Source organism: Mastigoproctus giganteus, chromosome 6, assembly GCF_048544385.1.
Source record: "Mastigoproctus giganteus isolate SK-2022 chromosome 6, ASM4854438v1, whole genome shotgun sequence".
NCBI classification, from domain to species: domain Eukaryota; kingdom Metazoa; phylum Arthropoda; class Arachnida; order Uropygi; family Thelyphonidae; genus Mastigoproctus; species Mastigoproctus giganteus.
In genome coordinates, this window is record NC_143580.1 from 48,931,213 (window position 1) to 48,953,017 (window position 21,805).

The following is a 21,805-nucleotide window of genomic DNA, read 5'->3' on the forward strand; positions in this document are numbered from 1 at the left end:
CCCTTCTTCCCTATCGTTATCTCTATCTTTGCTTACACAATACAGGCAAACCCCGTATAACACGGTACTTCTACAACCCGGTTTCGCTCTAACACGATTGATAAATTGCGGCAATGCTCACACAACACGGTACTTATATAACACGGTTAGAGAATTTCAGTAAATCTCGCATAATAGGGTATTTTTGAGCTTTTGTACGGGGTTTGCTATAATGTTGGATATAATTTTTCAACATTTCCACTCTTTTTGAATCCCCGCTGTTGACTCGCTAGTCCAAAAAAAAAAAAAAAAGGTTGAGAAATTCCTGTATTTTATTTTGTTGGAAAATCTCTCCCCGTGCTACGCTCTGCGCTATTGAACTTGTGCTTGTTGAACTTATGGAAAAATCTAGATTTCAAAGTTTATTGCTATTGGATAGCACACCAGCCCGTCCAAAATATTTAAGTCATCCAAACGTTGAAGTTATGTTCCTACCGCCATAGTTGTACTGGGTTAATACTTCTTTCATTCAGCCATTAGATCAAGGCATTATATCCACCTTTAAAACTCGTTACAATGGATTTTGGAAAAAAAATTGATTCCGAATCTATTGAAGTAATGGAGGCATGGAAACATTTCTCAATTGTGAACTGTATCAGAATCATAGCTTTATCGCTGAAATAAGTAAAACCGTCAACGCGTGTGGAAAAATGTATGGCCAGAGTCAGTTCATTCAGGAAATATGGTCGAACAGGCAGAAAACGGAATCAGTGCGACAGTAGGAGGGGAAGGTTTTGATGATATGACTACTGACGCCCTCGTGAGTAGCACAGTTGACAGAATCGCCCTCCTCTCCACACAGGGTGAAAAAGACCTGAGTTCCAATCCAGACAATGACGGGAGGAATTTTTTTGGTCTTTTTTACAACGTGGCTGAGTTAGTCGGGCTCGAGCAGCATGGTTTTTTTCACCCGGAAACTCTGGTTTTTCGTCCAGCAAAACAGAAAAGCGACCTCGGGACACACGCAATTTATAGACAATATACACAGAGTAACATGGCCTTAGTCGCCGATGCTCCTAAAAAATAAAAAAGATATGATCACTGAAGACGTTCAAGGATTACTAGTAGAAAAGAGGCTGGCGAAGTGGATTTGGTGGAAATGGCATCGAAGGTAAAACCAAATCAGTTCAGAGCATGATAGCGCAGATGAAAATTCTAAAATTCCAAATTTTACACGAAAAAGCATACGGGAAGGCATAAAGTTAGCCGAGCAGTTAGAATCTTAAATTTTGAATGCAGATTCTTGTATGAAAGTAGCCCAAAGTTCAAAAGGTAGTTTCAAAAATACTTCGTTCCATACGATGAAATTCACAAAGATTTAACAAGCAAAAGCAAATAAACCCAGATTACTGATTTTTTAAAGAGAGCAGAGGATTACACGACATCTATAATGGTATATTTCTGTTAGTTTTGTTAACGACATAGTGTATTTTTGTTAGCTTTTGGAACGTAGCCCCCCTTTTTGTACTTTTTCTTAGTCCCATATAACACGGTTTCGCACAACGCGACATTCTATAGGAATCTAACTACCGTGTTATACGAAGGTTACCTGAATTTAATAGCTAACAAAATATGATGAAAAACTTAGATTAACGATATGAAAGAAACGCATATAAAACATGTCTACAACAGTGCGTGATGAATAAATTAAGAAATAAATAAAAGGGTGTACAGAAATTTAAAAAGTACGAAAATGTTAAAAAAGTGTATTAAGTATTATAAAAGAACGAGAAGATCCAACTAGTTCTAATGGAGCCTATTCTCTACTTCTTTCAACATGATGACTAATGCTTAAATTAATAAATTCATTTTTCAGTGCATGAAAAACTATCTAAGGTAGTTTCAGCGAACTTTAGCAGCCATAATTGTTTTATGTGGAAAATTCAACGTTTTCCTGAATTTGATGTGTAATATTTTAATTTATGGAATCCACTTTTAGTTAATTAGTTTTCATAAAGTTGTGTGTATAATTTGTGCAAGGAACCTAGCGAAGGTATATTATCCAATGAATTCATTGTTTTCAAGATTGTAGGTTTCTGAATTTTGGTGTTACCAATGTGCAGCGATGTATGATTATAAGATTAATTTCCGCATTTCATAATTGTAATGAACATTTACGAGTTCCAACAACATAGATAATAAAGAATCTTTATTGCTGACTATATTGAATTATGTACAGTAGGGCATCATAATCTTTTACAGCTGTTAGAAATATGACTATTAAAACGAAATGATTAGATAATTGAGTATTACATAAATGCGACATTATTAGTAAATATTAAATAACGAAATGGATATCAAGAAGGCTATACAGAGAAAGTATTACAAAAAGGAAAACAGAACGCTTAAAGCTTTTACAACCCGGGCGGAAGGCGATTATTACTGAAATGTAAACCATGCTGAAACGAAACGTTTTAATAAACACATCAACATTGAAGTACAAGCAGTTGCTGTGTTTGTACAAACACAGGCTCATTAACTGGTGATTCTTGACGTAGATGGGCCTGATGAGGCCCATCTACGGGTTGGACACGACTATACTGGTCGGGCAGTAGTTTTTAGACGAGCAAATGAGAGAGAGCTGGATTTTATTCAGAAATTTGGCCGATGTGCGGCATTCATCGCATATTTTTGGAAATTGTTCCATGTCCCCCCCACTCCACCCCCGAAATCGTACTCATTCGATTACGATTTTTTACGATTACGATTTCGTACCCGAAATCGTAATCGTAAAAATAACTCAAACTGACTTACTGCTGAGTCAGTTTGAGTTAAAACGCTGCTTAAGCGGCGTTTTAAGAGAAATGAGGTGTAAATGATCATTGAATTTAGTGATAGTGAGCTGCTTGCTGAAAATATTGTAGTAGACCGATAGCCTCAACAGCAATCTGTAGTGGGCAGATAGTCTTTTAATTTGAATATCATCTTTTGTTCTGATTTGTGGATTTTGTTGATGCCTGTAAAAGGGCCAGTTGAAGAGCCAGTTTTCCTCGTCAGTGGTGTTTTTTTTACACCGTACATCTAAGATTGCTCACCTTTTCGTTGGGAATAAGGACATGTTCATGGATCCTCAATTTTGGGTCTCAAAGATCATGAAACAATGGGGAAAGCATCGCGAGTTTAAAAATAACTCAAACTGACTTACTGCTGAGTCAGTTTGAGTTAAAACGCTGCTTAAGCGGCGTTTTAAGAGAAATGAGGTGTAATTATATGCCCAGACTTTTTTTTTTTTTTTTTTTTTTTGTCCTCGCCTTTTTCCCATTATACAGGGTGTCTCAAAAATAGACGGCATAACTTCAGAATGAATTGCTCGTATGTAGACAATAAAAATATTTTATATCAACATAGTTCCGGAAATGCTTGGTTTCCGAGTTTTGAAGGTCTGTCGATGACACTTAACTGTTCACATCACCTTATAGTAATTGTTCAAAATGTCCACCTTCTGCCTGAATAGAGGCCTCACATCGACGGCTCATGCACTCGCGAAGACGATGCCAAATTCCAGGCATGTTTCGTAATGTCTCACAACCTGCCACAATTCGATTGCGGAGAGTTTCCAGATCAGCTACCGGAGACGAATACACCAATGACTTTAAATGGCCCACAAGAAGAAATCTAGTGGGTTTAAATCAAGCAGGTGAGCATGGAGGCCAGGCAGTTGGTCCACCTCTACCTATCCACCGACCAGGAAACCTTCGATTCAGGTAATTGCGGGCTAGGTGGCTGAAATGTGCGGGAGCGCCATCGTGCATGAAGTGTGCTTGTTGACGAATGATCAGTGGCGTGTCGTCCAAGAAACCAGGCATGTTGTTTTCCAGAAAGTTTCTGTACGCCTGCCCTGTGAGTTTGTTTGGAAGTACATGGGGCCCAAATAACTTATCACCAAAAACACCCGCCCAGATGTTGAGGCTGAACCGCTGTTGATGTGATGGAAGAATTGCATGTGGGTTTTTCTTAGCCCATAAATGCTGATTGTGAAAGTTTTGGATTCCGTCTCGTGAGAAGTGTGCTTCATCTGTGTATATCACTAAGGCAGAAAAGTGAGGAGTTGTACCACACTACTGCAAGAACCACTGCCAGAACGTTACTCGCGCGGGGGGGCGCCTCCGTAGCCAGGTGGGAAGGAGCAGCAGTGCTTAGCACACGCTTCTTGATTAGACCGGGGTTCGAGCCCGTCACCACCAAATACGGAGGATGCGGAAAGGTCAGGGAATGACCACCGCATATCCTGGAGCAATATGGCCATAGTTGCTAATGCTCCTAAAAACCAAATAACAAACAAACAAACAAACAAACTCGCGCAGGGTAATCTGCTGGTGACAAGGCCTGTACCCGTTGCAGGTGGTAACGATACAGTTAGTGTTCTCGCAACACTCTCCAAATAGTCGAACGTTGAACAGCCAGTTGCATTGCTATTCTGCGTGTGCTGATCACAGGAGTGGCATGCACACTATCCAAAATCTCCTTTACTTCAGGAGTTGTAGATCATGGTCGTTCTCTGTCGGCAGCACGAGTGGTAAAGGTCCCGTGTTCACAAAGGCGGTGATGGATATCTTTAAACGTTTTCCTGTCTGGACATCTTCGTTCTGGGAACCTTTCGTGGTACAAACGACGAGCCTGCAGAGCATTGCCGTCCTCCAAACCGTACATAAAGTTCATATCCGCTTGCTCCTGATTTGAATAAATGGTCGGAATGGAAAACCACCAAATTCTGTCAGTACCTTGTGATGAGAGAAACTTGGGCAAATTTCGTAAAAGAAACCAACCGTACAAATCCATGGGGCCTGGCATATAAGATCTTGAGAGAGAAAACCTTCTCCCCAGAAATATTCAACACTGTTTCAGTAGACGCTCAGGAAACTAAGTGTGGCAGGATTCTGCCAACCTTATTCTAGACAAACTGTTTCCACCTGATGACATCTCTGAGGATCACCCAGAACATTCAGCAATTAGAGCTGCCAACAGCAATTATAAAGCAAAAGAGCAAGCCGACCCATTCACACTAGAAGAACTGGGAGCAGTCCTTAAAAACATTAATGCCAAAAAGTGTCCAGGCCTTGACCTAATAGAATATATCTTCATCATCCGCTTTCACACACTGCGGCCGCACCATCTACTCCTTCTCTTCAATAAATGCTTGGAAGAAGGATGCTTTCCAAAAGAATGGAAGTTTGCCCTCATTCGTCTCATCAAGAAACCTCACAAACCACCAACAGACCCCCGCAGCTTCCGGCCTATTGCCCTGCTGGCTAACCTTGGTAAGGTCCTTGAGCGACTCATGGCTCTCAGGGTTGTCTCCATTCTACAAATGCATGAATTGGTCTCACCATGCCAGTATGGCTTCACCCATGGAAGGTCGTGTGAAGAAGCTGTTTTCGATTTGGTGTTACATATTGAAAGTTCTGAAGAAAAATTCGAATTGGCCATCTTCATAGACTTCGAGGGAGCCTTCGACACCGTCTGGTGGGATAGTGCCTTGACACGCCTTCCAACTGCCGCTTGCCCCCGGCAATTATACAGCCTCTTCCAGAATTATTTTTCCGACCGAGCAGTTATTCTCAAGTCAAAATTCCAGCAAGTCACCAGATCAGTAAATCGAGTTTGTCCCCAAGGGTCAGTCCTGGGACCCCTCATTTGTAATATAGTCCTCCAAGACTGGCTCTCCCGCACCTTCAGGAATGCAAAAATTGTGGCCTTTGCTGATGATCTCACAGTTGTGGTGTCAGGGCATTCACGGAAGGCCATTGAAGAAAATGCAAACCAGGTCCTCGAAGATCTCTCAACTTGGGCCGCACTTAATAAGCTGCATATCAACCCAACGAAAACTAAAATGATGCTATTTAAGAATAGACTGGATCTCAGGCGCCCACCGCAGGTAAAGATATGTAACGCTCAACTGCCAATCGTCACTGAAACCAAGGTACTTGGAGTGATTATTGACCACAAACTCAGCTTTCTCCCACATCTTGTTAATCTACGAAACAAAGTTAAGAGATTCTCAGGAACCATCATACGCATCTCTAAGAATGATTGGGGACTCTCCAAAAGGTCCCTACGGTTGTATTACAATGCAGTATTTTTACCAATTGTGACCTATGCAGCCGGAGCCTGGTTCCATCGGGTAACTCTTGTAAAGATGCGAGACAAGCTTGGAACCATCCAGAGGTCAATGTTAATGGCAATCTGCCGAGTGTGTAGAACGGTCTCCACTCCTGCCATTCAGGTCATTGCGGGAGCACTTCCGCTCGATCTACATGTCATTTTCCGAGGGTTGTGCTTCCGAATTACGAGAAATATCCCAACAAGGATCCTCGACATTGAGGTTAATCTGGATGCTGACCCCAAGACTGAGATGACGCGTTGCTACAACGAGCTCTTCAACATTTGGCAAACTCGATGGCATAATTCAACACTGGGCACTGTCACAAAAAGATTCCTACCTGATGTAACCTACACTGCTACTAAATCTGTACAGTCTTGGTTCACCCCTTCACTAGAAACATCATACCTAATTACTGGACACGGATCCATGAATGAAAAATTACACCATCTGGGTCTCCACCCAACAGATCTCTGCCATTGTGGAGCCAAAGAGAACTGGTGGCATGTACTGTTCGAGTGCATTACGTATGCTGATCTGAGACACAACCTTGTCAGCTGTACACAGATCACTGGCGAGCATCTAGAGCTCTTCCTACAGAACCCTAACAACCTCCCTGCACTGCAAACCTACTCAGCTGAAGTCTTTAAGCGCAGACGAAGGATTAACAGGCCCCCAGTGGCAAACATCGAGGACCCAGCAGTGAACCGAAACCAACCATGTATTCCCCCCCCATCCTGCTACATGGGCTGTGGAGCTTGTTTCTGCGGCCTGTGTTCAGGAAGGAAAACACCATCTCTCTCTCTCTCTCTCTCTCTCTCCCCCCCCCCCTTTATTTTTTATTTATTTTATTTTATTTTTATTTATTTATTTATTTATTATTTTTTAATTTATTTATTATTATTTATTTATTTATTATTATTTATTTATTTATTTTTATTTTTTTTTTCCTTCGCATTCTACAATCAGTCACATGGTTGGTTTTTTTTTTTTTTTTTTTTTTGCGATCTTCAGGGTTGCTGTTACTTTTTTTTTTTTTTTTTGTTGTTGTTGTTGTTTCGCGTTTTACAGTGACATTGTTTTTTTATTTATTTATTATTTTTTTTTCTTTCTTTTGCACCACGGGAAAATCTAAATATTTTTTTTTATTTATTTATTTTATTTATTTTTTTATTTATTTTTTTTTCTCTCTCTCTCCTCTGGAGTGGGCCCCTAGAGGAATCTGGCCCACCTTTTGGCAACATCAGGTGGATCAGAGGCTCGTATTGAGACGGTACGTGTTTAGCTGGGACTGGCCCACCTTCCCGTGGTGTGGACGAGTACCCAGAATCATCTGTCCAGGTGACTGATGCTTCTGGGTAGCCAAGTGGCCAGAACAGAACAACAGAACACACACATAATACACACAAACCGACGTCACACACATATCTGGCCCATTTGTAGAGATACGAGGCGGAGTTGAACTAACGTTCTAGGAGCCGCCCCTTACAAAAACACATGTCCATGTCCACACAGTACCTTGTGATGAGGGAAATCACCTCCGGGAGATAAGACATTCCGGTTAATAACGCGAGAACCAAGCATTTCCGGAACTATGTTGATATAAAATATTTTTATTGTCTACATATAAGGAACTCATTCCTGAAGTTATGCCGTGTATTTTTGAGACGCCCTATATATATATATATTTTTTTTTTTTTTTTTTTTTTTACTGTTTTGGCTTGAAATTTTTACTGCCGGATGCCCTTCCTGACGCTAACCCTCACCCTTTATCCGGGCTGGAGTATGCGGTGGTCATTCCCTGACCTTCCGCATCCTCCGTATTTGGTGGTCATGGGCTCGATCCCCGGTCTAATCAGGAAGCTAATGCTAGGCACTGCTGCACCTGGCCACGGAGGCGCCACAATTATATGCCCAGACTAAGTGTACTAAATGCCAAAGGTAATGATAACCAACCAACAAATCAAAATCGAGAAGTGAAGCAAAATTTCCATTTTGTTTCAAGATGGCAGATCGAAGTAATTCCCTCAGTATATTCTAAGACGTTCATATCAGTATTATTATGGCCAAATGGGGCTGGGAAGCGGACTTTTTCTACATAAACCAAAAATAAATAAAATAAAACCGAAAATTCAAATTTTTTTTTATCATTCTCACAAAGTAACCATCCAGTCCGATTTGAACTAACTCTGATTCACTGCCTTCTGCCACGCTGGGGAGGAAACTCATTCCAGTGATCGATTCGACAATCCACGCCCATAAGTGAACTTCATAAGTATAGTCTTCTGTTATTCCCTAAGAGTATATATTCATGTACAATAATATAAATTCCTTTTGAATGGAGTCTAAGTACTCCGGTTATAATTTTTTATTTTTTTTTTTTGTTTTAGTTGATTACGTTTTGTTTCAAGTTGGCGGATCGAAATATTATATTCTACATAGTAGTTTCCAACCAGTGGGCCTCGAGTGCCAAGCGATATTCTTAAGTGGTCGAGTGATTTAGAGTAATGCAATAGTTCTCTTCAAAGGTTTATTTAATTCTTTACATTTGTAGTACTCTTTATTTCTATATGTAATAAGATCTTTGCCACAGATAGTTACCAAAGTCTCAGAAAGGAAAGTTACTTTTGTCTTATTCTTAAGCTAACTTAACTAACCCTACTAATTTCTAACCGTTACTTGGTTGCACTACCTCTGCATGTGGCAGTGCCAGTGACCTGCGAGGTAGAGAACCGCAGAGAGGCCATAGACTGTGACGCATTCGCACCACTTGAGCTTTCAAGCTCAATTTCACTGCATTGTACAAGCCTGACATGTCTAATTTCAAAATATTAAAAATTAGCCAACCTCAACAAGACTATCCACCATTTGATATTCTATTAATTATCATTGGAATTAATGACAGTAAATTGTCACCTTTTCTCATTCAAAGATGTCTAGAAAATTCTGCTGGTTCACGAAATATGGCTAAAAGTCTCTTAGCCGAAACTGTAAACAGCAAAAATGCGGAAGCTTTCAACTTTGGTGGAATCCTTGTCAAGATAACTAACTCCTCATGCAACTCATAATTTCTCCAAAAGTATCGTCTCTGGATGAGACCTAATGGATGTTACAGGAGAATAAATTGTACAAGAACTACCCATATGATTTGTATGATTTGAACCTTACAAGATGCTATAAATGCCAGAAATGCAGGTATTCTCCAACTACTTACTGAGGAATTCCTGTTTGATCCAGCTGTGATTCCATGAATCATGCACAAACTGATTGTAATTCCCAAACTCTAAAGGTGATCACCTATCTGTTCCAGAAGTTACGAGCTATGTAAAATAGAGGGGGGGAAAATGCAAAATGGAACACAAGGTTACGTATCAGGATGTGAAAAAAAGTGAAGTTTTGTGAAATTTTAAACTTACCTAGGCAACAGCAACGCAAAAACGACAGTCTGCTGGAACTAGTGTATGAATCCCTGTGAATATATCACTTGCTGATGGGGCCTGAGCACTACTTTCAGTCTTCTCAACAGTCGATAACTGAGCATGCAAGCAAGCAATATACCGATTTCAGTCTCTCTAGTTGCTACTGAAAGTTTGTTAGCAGAAATAAAATGACAGGAACCTAATGCGAAAATAAGTCGCCCAGATACTCGTATGTATATTGATGAAAAAGATACATGCGGAAGATGACACAGATACTGGACACCGACCAGCCTTCTTTAAAAATGGGGGGACCTCCTAAAAACAGGGTTCCTCGGAAAAACAGACAGATTCACTTTATCCTCTTCTGCTAAACATAAATAATGCCCAACATAATTTAGTGGAACCGTAGAGGTTTTCGTAGCAATTCAGAATAAACTTGTGATTTGATGAATATACAAAGGGTACTAGGAAAGTTTTGCAATATGACGCAATAATGAATCACAGGAAGCTGCTTGTTGCTGCATGTTGAGACATATTCATACGTGCATAGTAGCCGCCACGCCAAGTCGATGGGCTCAGTTATTCATTAGTAGTGAGAGTGTAAAGGGCTTGCGATGGCATCCTGGTCACGAAATGAGATAAGGACAGTTTTGCGGTATAATTTCGTGCGTGGTTTAACCATAGACCAGTGCTTAGAAGAAATGACTCTTGCACTAGACGATGATTGTCCACATCGTACAACGATATTCAGGTGGTATAGAGAATTCCAAAGGGGAAATTTCACTCTGGAGGATTCTGAGAGGCCGGGAAGGCCACGAACGTCAGTTACGGAGGAAAACGTTACTGCTGTGAGGAAAATGCTTGACGAAAACAGGCGAGTGACCTACCAACAGATAGAGGATACTTTGGGCCTAAATGCACCAGCAATTCGTTCGATTCTGCAAGATCATTTGCACGTGAAGAAACTTTGTTCTCTCTGGGTGCCTCATCAGTTGACTGAAGAGCAGATGACACGACGTGTGACTTGGTGCCGGGAGATGTTAAAAAAGTTTGATAAGGGACAATCTCGGTATGTGAACAACATCGTGACAGGTGACGAGACTTGGCTGTACTATTACGATCTGCCGACCAAGGCTCAAAACAAAGTTTGGGTCTTTGATGATGACGACACACCCGTAATTGTCAGAAAATCCCTATCTGTAAAGAAGAACATGATAGCTGTATTTTTCAAATCGAGTGGAATTGTGGAACGTGTCGTTTTGGACACGCAGAAGACAGTCACAGCTAAGTGGTATACTGAACAATGCCTGCCTAAAGTCATTGGATCTATGAAGAACCTGCGGCCAAAGTCAAGAATGGACACCTGGTACCTCCATCACGAAAATGCTCCAGCTCACCGCGCCAAAGCCTGCACCGAATATTTGACCACGACAGGACTGAAACTTCTCGAGCACCCTCCCTACAGCCCAGACCTTGCTCCCTGCGACTTTGCACTGTTCCCGCATGTGAAAATGAAGCTAAAAGGGAGGCGGTTTTCCAGTGATGAGGACCTTCTACGGGCTTGGGACAACAAGTGTGCTTTACTCCCTAGTGAAACTTGGCAGAACTGGTTTAAAGATTAGTTTCGGAGGATGGAGAGGTGTATTGAATGTAGAGGAAATTACTTTGAAAAAATTAAATAAACAAAGCTGTATTGCAAAACTTTCCTAGTACCCTTTGTATATTAGTATGGATTTCTCAAGAATAGGTGTTCATTAGCCTTCATGGTCAAAGCAGAATCAAATATACATAATGCATTCATAAGAAATGAGCACCTGGTATGCATTGAGATAGTAAAAACGATATGCATTGAGATAGTAAAACCTTTTGACACTACCTGTGGCATATTTCATAATATACATGTCCTTGGACTGCGAGACAATCTAATATTTATTCCAAAAAAAAAAAAAAAAAACACGTATACCTCAATGCCGATGACCTTACGATTTCATACTGTTCACAGTACATAGCTCTGGAGAGCGACAATTGAACTTAAATATTTTTTTTCTGTTGGATTAATAATAATGACTACTGATTGATTTAACAAAAAAAAAAAAAAAAAAGTTGCAATATATTTCTGTAGGAAGCGAAATATTCATCCTGCTTCTGAATTATCAGAAAGCAAGGGTATGTTTTTTTATCACAAAATATATACGAACTATCTGTTTACATGAAATCAACGTACTTCAAGTAATCTCTGCCATGACATATGGCGCAGATCGTGTCACCCTCTTTAATTGATATTAATGCCTAATTAGATCTCGCCTTGGTTGTATTGTGCTAGAGAAAGTGCCTTAATGTGGATTAATCTGATTCAACGTCATGCATTCAGGATTGCTCTTGGTGCCTTTAGAACGTACTCAGTTCGCAGTTGTATATCGAAGCTCTCGAACCACGATTATCTTATCAGAGAAAAGCGTTGTTACTGAATTATGCAAAAAAAAAAAATCCTTCCCTTCTTATTGTTTTGATCCATAGTGGATCATTTACTGCAGAAATAAACCCAAAGCAAACAAATCTGCTAATCTTAGAGTAGTTGAGTTAGAAGAAAATTGGAACATTCAAATTTTTAAAATACATCGAGAAACAGATGAGACAGTCCCTCCATAGCACATCTACTTTCCACAATTATTTAAGGAAATGGTGAAAACAGTCCTTAGCCAACTTCAACGTTACGCAATCCCATGCAGTTGAGATACAGAAATATGCACATCTCATTGAGCTGTATACTGATGCTACTGCTGTAAGCGCAGCAATCGGCTTTTCTTTTCACTTTTCGTCTTTTTATCCCTACCGACTGAATGTAGCATTTTCACCATCGAGCGCTTTGCAATTAAATTAACACTAGAAAATGTAGGCCTCGCATCCAATAGAAACTGCATAATATATACAGACTAATTTAGTTCAACACCTTACAGAACGGTTTGTCCAACAGCCTACTTTAAGGAAAATTCGCCCTCAACCGATATAAAACAAGTATTCGAGAAAACAGGTGCATCGTTATTTTCATCCTGGATTCTTGCTCATATCATATCATATCATATCATATCATATCGACAGTGGGTTAATAAAGTGAAGCAAATAAAACACTAACCACAGTTAAGTTATGGAGCTGGAGTTCCCAGGGAAACAGACGAGTAGTTTCCTTGCCAGATTGCGTATTGGACACATAAGCACACTTTATTCATTTCTTTCTGCTAACCAGACATGCTATTGTTCGGTGTCCTCACTGTTATACCATGTTCATAGTAAAACAAATACTCATGTGCCCTCATTATCAACAGGATAGACAATTTGCTTTCGCTTCCCTGTCACAACTACAACAACGGGCATTAATGTGTGTCATTTAAGATTACATCTATCATTCTGAAATTCACATATAGCTGTGATGTTAAAATATAGTGCAGATGGACAGTCTGGCTATATTGAGGAATGTGCAACTCGTTTGTTGTTGTTGGGGTGTGTTTTTTTTTTTTTTTTTTTTTTGGGAGCTTCAACGACTAAGACCGCATTGCTCCGTATGTACTGCCTGTAAATTGCGCGTGTTCTCTGGTCGATTTTCTGTTTGCTGGACGAAAAATGCTACCCTCGCCTGAGACCGACTAACTCACCCATCTTTTGAAAAAGTCCCATAAAAATTTCTCACGTCATAGACGGGACTCGAACTCAGGTCTTTTCCACCCGATGTAGAGTGATTCTACCAACTGTGCTACCCACGAGGGCACAACGGTTCTGTTCTGCTGTGAATTATAATTTCACAATGGGAATTATGTCAATCGAAATTGAATTTTGTGTGTATTTTTCTAATTAATTGTAAATATTGCACAATTTTCTAATTTTAATGTAAATATTGCACAAAATACATCAAGTGCAATACATATTGCACAAAATACATACGAATAACAATTTAACTATAATTTCACACCCATCTGGATGTTTTATAACCGAATAATTTCCTTATTGTTATATCTCTAACTGTATGTTGATATTTGTTAAAAACTTGTCAAACCCTAAACTTTGTAGGCTGTGATGGCTATTTATTGCCCATTGTTTCTGGTTGTGGTCAGTAAAAGATTATACATGCTTTTTTTTTTTTTTTTTTTTTTTTTTAAATTTAAACGTAAAACGAATCCGTTTATATGCACACTTCTGATTAGGCCATATGCAAATGTTACTGCTATTTTTAACTGATTCCTATGCTATGTATATACTGATAGGTAAACATGGCCAAGGCATCCCTTGTGCTGTTAAACTTTCAATCCAACAACAACAACAACAACCTAACGAACAGAATGCGTATCCCTAGCTTTAGGGCAGTAGAAAAAAATGTGATGGAATACTTCAGTACGTATTTAAAAAGGAAATGCGCGCCTTAAATGTGATGCTCCAGTTTAAAATTTTAGAAATTAGAAGGGTACTTGGAACAAAAATGTGAAGATGTACTTGAAACGAAAAGATTTGCAAACGCTTCTGCGCTACGTAGTCAACATCTGCATTAAATTTGGTTTGGACCGGACTGTAAATACAAGAATGATTAGAGTCGCACGCATACCACAGTGATCTCATTCCTGTTTTCCAATTTAGGAAAAACAGATTAAAATAATAATTTTTCTTTAAGAAGTAGACAACAAAAGTAGAATTCAAAAAATGCTGTACACGGTAATTCCACCCCTTCTCTGAATAGAATAATTAGTTAAATCATACTCTGAACCTTGCGTCATCTGTTAACCCCGTTTTCCTTCCTTTCTAAGCATCCAAATACTGCACTGTTCATTAGTAGTTAAAAGATTATTGTCGTGTTATTCCTGTTTCCAGCGGATTCAGTACCATATTGTAATGCTTGTTTTCGATTATCTGATGATTCACATCCAGAAAACAAAGAGAAAGTAAATACGTTGTATCTTATATGACTTGAATCATCCTTTTGCTGTTTCTGTTGCTACTCCTCGCAAGTGGCCTCGAGAAAGTTTCTTGATTCCCACCACGAAAGCATACAGAAAGAGATTAATGTTTCCTTCCCACACGGGGAGCTATTCATTATTTGTACTTAATGTGTCAGCCATAATCGTTGCGCGGGACACACATGAAAAAGTCGATAACTCATTTATTTTGCTGTTTACCCCAGGACCTTCGAAAAAGAATACAAACTACAGGTCGTTATGGTGTGGTTGCCACGTTTCTTAATCTTCTTATTCGGTGTAGGTCTAAAAAATTAAAAATAAAATAAATAATCAAGTAAATTGCTAACGCGTATTGAGCAGCATTAAAAATAGTTTAGAAAGAAGGGTTATTAGACTATATACGAATTTATACGACTACGTACATTTTCTAATAACAATAGAAAATTTACAGTGGAATAAGATAAGATTTAATAAAAAACATGAATCCAATTGCATTACTTGTATGAATGAAGGTTGCAGTAACCCGTTGATGGAATATTTGAAAATGATTTAGTGTCCATCTTGGGGGCTGGGAGGGGTTGGAGCGTATTTTTCGTATATCCTGTTCGATAATTAAATTATTTATCAATATAAATAACAGGAAGGGAAAAAATTCAGATTTATTATGATTGTATTTATTTGATTTGTTTGAACACTTTTAAGGCAGCAGTTTCCACAGCTATACGGAGACTGAATATAACTTTAACTTGGATGTAGCATAATACTCCCGTTAAAAGTTCCGGGATTTCGAGTATGCAGTTTTTAATATATTTCGAAGTTTTAATTTTTTATATATCTTTTTAAATTTTCTTATACTTAGTGACTAAGCTGGTCAACTTTTAATGACTATAACCAGTGTATAAGAAGGGAGGTACGACTTAAAATGCTCGTACTACTGGAACAGCAAATCGCTGACAGGAATTGTTTTCAGCCGGTTATATTATTATTAACTTATAAAAGCAAAACTTCAAAAATTGCTGTATGCTGCTATTCTGTTCTCCTTCCCACAAACAGAGTGAATGGCGAGATAATCACCCACTTTTAACTTCTATTAAATTAATTTAACTTTTACTGAGTTTAAACATTAATTAGATTAAAAGAAATATAGTAGACTTTCGATTATCCGAGGTTGTTGGAAATTAAATTTTCAAGTGTATATATATATATATATATATATATATTTTTTTTTTTTTTTTTGGAAAAGGGAAAACAATTAAGTTCGCTTTTTCCCTTGGTTTTCCTTCCTCGAATGGTATATTTTACGTAAATTTCAAAGCATATTCTTGTCATCGAAAGCAGCTCTTCTTATTGTTCCGCGTAATTGAATGGAGAGTCATTAAATTTTTCATTTTTGCACAATAGAAAAAACAATCCTTTTCCGTTTTAACGTGATGGACATACGCAGGGACCCAAATAAAAAAAAAAATAAGTTGGAACAAAATGTTAAAAATAGAGTGAGATAGTCATAATTTAGTAATTCTTCCTTGATTATTGAAGGATTACTGAATTATGACTAGCTCACTCTAATTTTAATATTTTACTCCAACTTTTTTTAAAAATTTGCGTCCCTGTGTGTGTGTGTGTGTGTGTGTGTGTGTGTGTGTGTGTGTGTGTGTGTGTGTGTGTGTGTGTGTGTGTGTGTGTGTGTGTGTCCATCACGTTGAAACAGAAAAGGCGGAATCTGGTTCCTAAGAAATTCAAATCTTGTCTAGTGGGCACTTTACAGAATGTAAACAAACTACACTTGTAACTGCTTTCAGGTATTTATTTTTGTTATTCGACTTAGACTTTCATAGCCGCAGATATACTGGTTAATCCATTCATATATGATCGGCGTTCTAGTGTACTAAGATTTTTTTGTCATAAATCAGTGTGAGAGATAAGCATCCTTTCTGGACATGGCTGATATCAGAAAGCATTCACATCGAGAGTTTGCACTAGAAAATATTCACATCATCGCTGTATATGATGGAAATAATACATCTGGATAAAAGAAGTGCAAAATACAAAATTTTATAGTCTTTATAGCAATACTGTAATTTGTATTTTTACGATGATTTATTTTGTTAATTAGTGACTACAGTGGTCTCAGACGGTTTCTAAATTCTATACAGTAGGACGATCATCATCATCATCATGAACTTAGTCCGGCTTAGGTCTTTTAAGACCTGTTCCGTTGTAGCTCTTGGAGGTGGTCTTGATCTCGCCATCGTTGTCTTGGTCGACCAACATCCCTCTTGCCTGTAGGTTTGTAGTTAAAGGCTAATTTTGCGATCCGGACTGGTTCATTCTTTCTACGTGGCTGATCCATTTTTCCTGATACCGTTTATGTCATTTACTATATTATCTACTTTTAATTTCTCCCGGATATCTATATTTCTTTGGTGGTCTAGTCTTGTAAAGCCTAATAATGGTCTTAAAAATTTCATTTGTGCTGCTTCTAGTTTGTGTGCATCTTTCTTATTTATGACCCAAGTCTCACAGCTGTAGAAGAGGACTGGTTTTGAAGTGATGTTGTGCAGTCGTAATTTTGTTTCAGTTGTCATTTGTTTTCCGAAATGGCGTTTAATTGTTCCATTCATTTTATTATATTTTTGTAGTTTAATGTGGATGTCTTTGTCTTCATTTGATATTAAATTTCCCAAATACAGTAGGACCAATTGATGATAATCCCAGCAAATTCAAAATAGGAAGCATTCAGAGAGAGTAATCGTAGAAACTACTAGACTTTTCATACCATCAAAGGAATACTGTTCAAGGTTTAGACCTAAATCAATGTCAGATGAATAAATTAAAGGAAGAACTAGACAAAAAAAAAAAAAAAGGTGGGGGATGGACAGGTAATATGGAAAGTTTTTTTTTTTTTTGTTTGATAATGCTCTATAAACTTGCTTCCTTGCATAATTTTGCCACTACAAATACTGATACTAATAAGTATAAATGAAATTTTTGTTTATCACGTCACGAACATCCAACTTGAAGCCATCAAGTTGGCTGTTGGTTTAATTCTCTCTACAAATATTCGTCAGTTTTTCGGTTTGCTGAATTTTTAATTGCAGTGCTTCATTTTTGAATTCGGGTAGAAGGTAATTTTCTCCTCCCTACCTCCATCGAACTCGGGACTATGGTGCACTATGCCACTTCACAGATTTACGTACTTACAGGCAAGGATGGAAGCGCAATAATGTATGTTTCTATTTAAGGGAAATGGTTGCGAGCGAAATAGTTTGTAAAACCCTGAACTGCATTAAGAATGTTTGATTTCAGTTCTTCGCTGTCTGTAGTTCCGAGTATTCCAACTGGTATAGTTCTCGCGCTGACTCAACTTTCTTTAAAATGGCCACTTCTTAAATAAAAGAATTAGGGAATCTTTTGATCAAACTAGTCACTTGTAGGATGCTGAATGAATATAGTTAGGTATGTTTGTGAAATCAAAGTCAGCAATCCGGAGTGCCTCGCAATAAGTACAATATCCAAATTTGATAATGTGTGTAATAACACAACTGAAGGAAAGTTATAAAACTCAATTTTTTTGAATTAAGAATTATTTATTATGTGAAAGTCATTTTTGAATATTATGAGTATTTTATTAATTATAAATTATATATTTTGAATATTATATTCAGGAAGAAAAAGTACAGAGACCACATGTAATTTAATTATTTTAGTTTTACTGTGTTCGCTGAAGAACGATACACCACTGATTTTTTTTCAACAATTCTAAAAATTAACAGTTAGTTGTGTTTCTGAATTTTATCCCAAATCTTATTTTCATGCTGATTTTTCATAATATTCGGTGGATAGAAGCCGAGGTGTCTTCTTAAATTTGCTATATGTCTGAGGAAACAGGAAGCATGCAGGGTGCAATATACACTATGTGTTCCACAGTACATTGGAAAACGTTTTTCTCCAAGTTGCCAAATAGCGTAATGTTTATTTACTATAATGTGCTATACGGTGACAACTGGGAGCACCATGGCAAGAGCCGTAGAGCTATGAACATAAATTTCTACCAGATCGGTATTCTGGTAGTGTTTCTTCTCCCTCTTATTTTATATGTCTCTGCCTTCATTTAAAATATATTTTATTTAATATTTGTTTATAAGAACGACTGTCAGGGCGAAATTTACGCTGCTAGCAACGTGTGGTACGCTAGCCTTACTGTCTTCACCCCTAGTCTAGTAAGTTGAAAATACAGTGCATGAGTGTTCCTGACACCAGTTGTGTTCCGATCGCTAGTTCACCATTGAATTTCTATGGAGATTTGCAGAGTGGATAATTCCTACTTTAGGGCGCTCAGATGAACACTAGCTTTAATGCATTTTTATCGCATTTGTATTGGTTAATTTCATAACTTTCACTAAGAATCAACAGAAAGGGAGTTTCTATTGATTCTTAGTTTCCTAGGTTGGTCTGTTTCTGTTGATTCCTATGTTTTTCCGAAGAATCAGCAACAGCTGATTATTCGGGCCAACCCAGTCGGCACGATACATGCCGTCTTCTACTGGTTCGGAGAGGTCTGGGTTCGATTCTTGTCAACGACTGGAGGAATTTTTAAAGTCCTCTTCATTACAGGTTGTTAGCCGATCTCAGACTAAAGGTTTAAGGTTTCTCCCGTTTGCTACTCCCGATTTTTAAGCCGCACAACATGCAAATCGGCCGTGAACACACACTTCTGCAGACATAAAGTACGTACGGTTATGAGTGCATGATTGGGGCCATTAATTCCAATATTTATATATATTTAATACCGCGATTGTTCTAGAAAAGAATCGGGTTTAATAGAACACTTTCCATTTGTTACAATGCAGTTGTTGTCCCTATGGCTACGTATGATTCTGGCGGCTGGATTCCATAGAGCAATTAACTCAGATCAGGCTAAACTGATATTACCACTAAGAACAATGTTTCTTGCTATACTTCAGGCCTGCTGGACAGTTTCTTCTGCTGCTCTTCAGGTTCTTGCCGGTGTCCTTCTTTTAGATCTATTGACATCTACTGGTTTTTGCACTGCTTCTGGGAAGTACGTGATAATTATCTTATTTGGTAAGACAGTATACTTTTCCCCCTTCTCCAGAAGAACTGAGGCGGGATACTTCTTGGTACCATTGCTTTGGTCTAGAGGTATTGGACTGCAAGCACCCTTAGGTAATAGTGCAAGATTTATGGGTGCCAGTATAATGCCTTCATGGTGATTGCTGTTTTCCGATAGCAAACTGGCCAGAAACAACTAGGCAATATAACAAGATATACACAATGCAAACATAGCACTATACACATTTCTGGCCATTTTACGGAGTTATGTATCATTTCATTGTACTAACTGAGTTCAACTAACGTTCAGGAACCATAGTTTGCTCCTCCAATATTAATTAGAGAGTTTAATATTGGCATTTAGATGCGAGATCCACTGAATAAGGTATGTCGGTCACCAAATTATGCGGCATTTTCAATTCGCTGTTACAGCTTGGATAATAGGAAGCGTTTGTGTTATTAAGACCTGATCGCACAGGTTGAGGTGATTCTGATTTAATATAATAAATGGGACTCGGTCACCAGAATAGATGAAGAATGTGCCAGTCACAGACTGCAAATATATTCTAGTTAGTTATCAGCTTATTAAAATTTTCATTGTCATCACTGAACATTTTGTTGTGATTAGGTGCGAGTATAACCTTTAGCGTATTATGCCTGCAGAGATATGGGTTCATAGATCAAGTTGAGCTGACTGATAAACTCCAGAATAATTCACAAGGAAAATTGAATTAGACTGTGATCGAAAAAGAATAATACGATTACTGATTCTGGTATTCAAGTGTTATTATTATTATTTTTTAAATAAATAAAAGTCCGGGTCGACCTTGAACTGTCTTCATATTTCATTAATATTTTTAATGGCACAAATACATTTTAGGAAAAGGAGTTTATGCAAAAGTTCATGCAAATTTCTTGTTTTATAATATACAGTATCTGTTTCACTAGGCGTAGTTTGTTTAAATATTGCAAAACTGTGTCCAGCTCTGGTTGGACCTACTAGTAGTGTTGTGTCAAAACAAAACATCTGGAAAGGTTTTTAGTATCCAAGAAAAAAACAAAAGAAGGAAAAGCGAAACAAAGAAAAAACTAACTTCGGTGATTCACGGGAAAACCTAATCTACTCTTTAGGATTAAATAAGTGGCGAAATCTATGGGGAAATCAGTCGACGCTGCATATATCGAGGTGAAAAAAAAAATCCCAGAAAGTCTTGCAAGGAAGATTTAAGGGAAAGAAAGGAAGGAAACGTCAGTGCTAAGATTTGGAGATAAAAATCAGATTATTGCATCACTTGCGGCCTTGTTTCGTAGTTCGCTACCGAAGAGTAATGTTCTTTTGCCGCTTCTCTGCTTTCAAGGCAAGCAAAATGTGCGCTGGGTAAAGAACGAAAAGAGCTCTCAGAATCACCTGCGTTTGTATTACACCAACGTCTTCCGAATGCGTGATTAAAAGGAGTTTGCGACCAAACTGTAATCCATCCAAATGAAATCCTGATGGGAGAGACTCTTTGAACAATCAAAGATGTCTTCTTTTTTATTTGACAGATTTTTTTTTTTTTTATCTGTTCTTTTTATAAAAGATTTCTCGATGCTCTTTATTTTGTCTACCAGAACATCAAAATCTAAGAAATTTCAGAGTAAGTGATTGTAGAGAGCTGTACGTATAATCATAAGGGAATTATTCTTGGCAGTATAAACCCTCCGGACATGAAATTGTGACGGAACCTTTCAGTTAAGAATTTTAATAAATAATTTTTATAAAAATCTCAATTGAATAGTGAGAATTTGGCTGGTGAAAATAGTGTTTTATAGTGAAATATACCCCTTGCACAAAGACTATTTTCCCTAGAAAATAGTCTTTGGGCAGTGGAGCTGTTATACCCGATTCGATTCATGTTTAACGTAGGATCATTGCTAATAAGTATTAATATATAAAGCAGCTCACGGAAAACCTTACAATGCGCATTTGATCAAGTCATGTGCTTTGCAATTTTCATGTAGATGCGGAACGTGTTCTCCATTGACATGTAAATATATGACCGAAGAATTACATTAATGCGATATTTCAATGCTTCTCTGTCCTTTAATATTCCTGAGTTATGTCATAACATTACGTTTTATAGCTGTATATATTCCTTTTAGTATATCAAGCCATTGTTCAGTTATATGTGTCTACAGCTATTTGTATTATAATAAATTTGTATCATTATTTCACTGCTTTGTTATATTTCATG

The 21,805-nt window shown here is 38.0% G+C and overlaps 1 protein-coding gene across 6 annotated transcripts in view; it reads left to right on the forward strand.

Moving 5' to 3' along the window:
* LOC150084231 (peripheral plasma membrane protein CASK-like) overlaps positions 1 to 21,805 on the forward strand; it is a 1,403,586-nt gene that overhangs the window by 734,672 nt on the left and 647,109 nt on the right. The gene's annotated exons all lie outside the window — the stretch shown is intronic.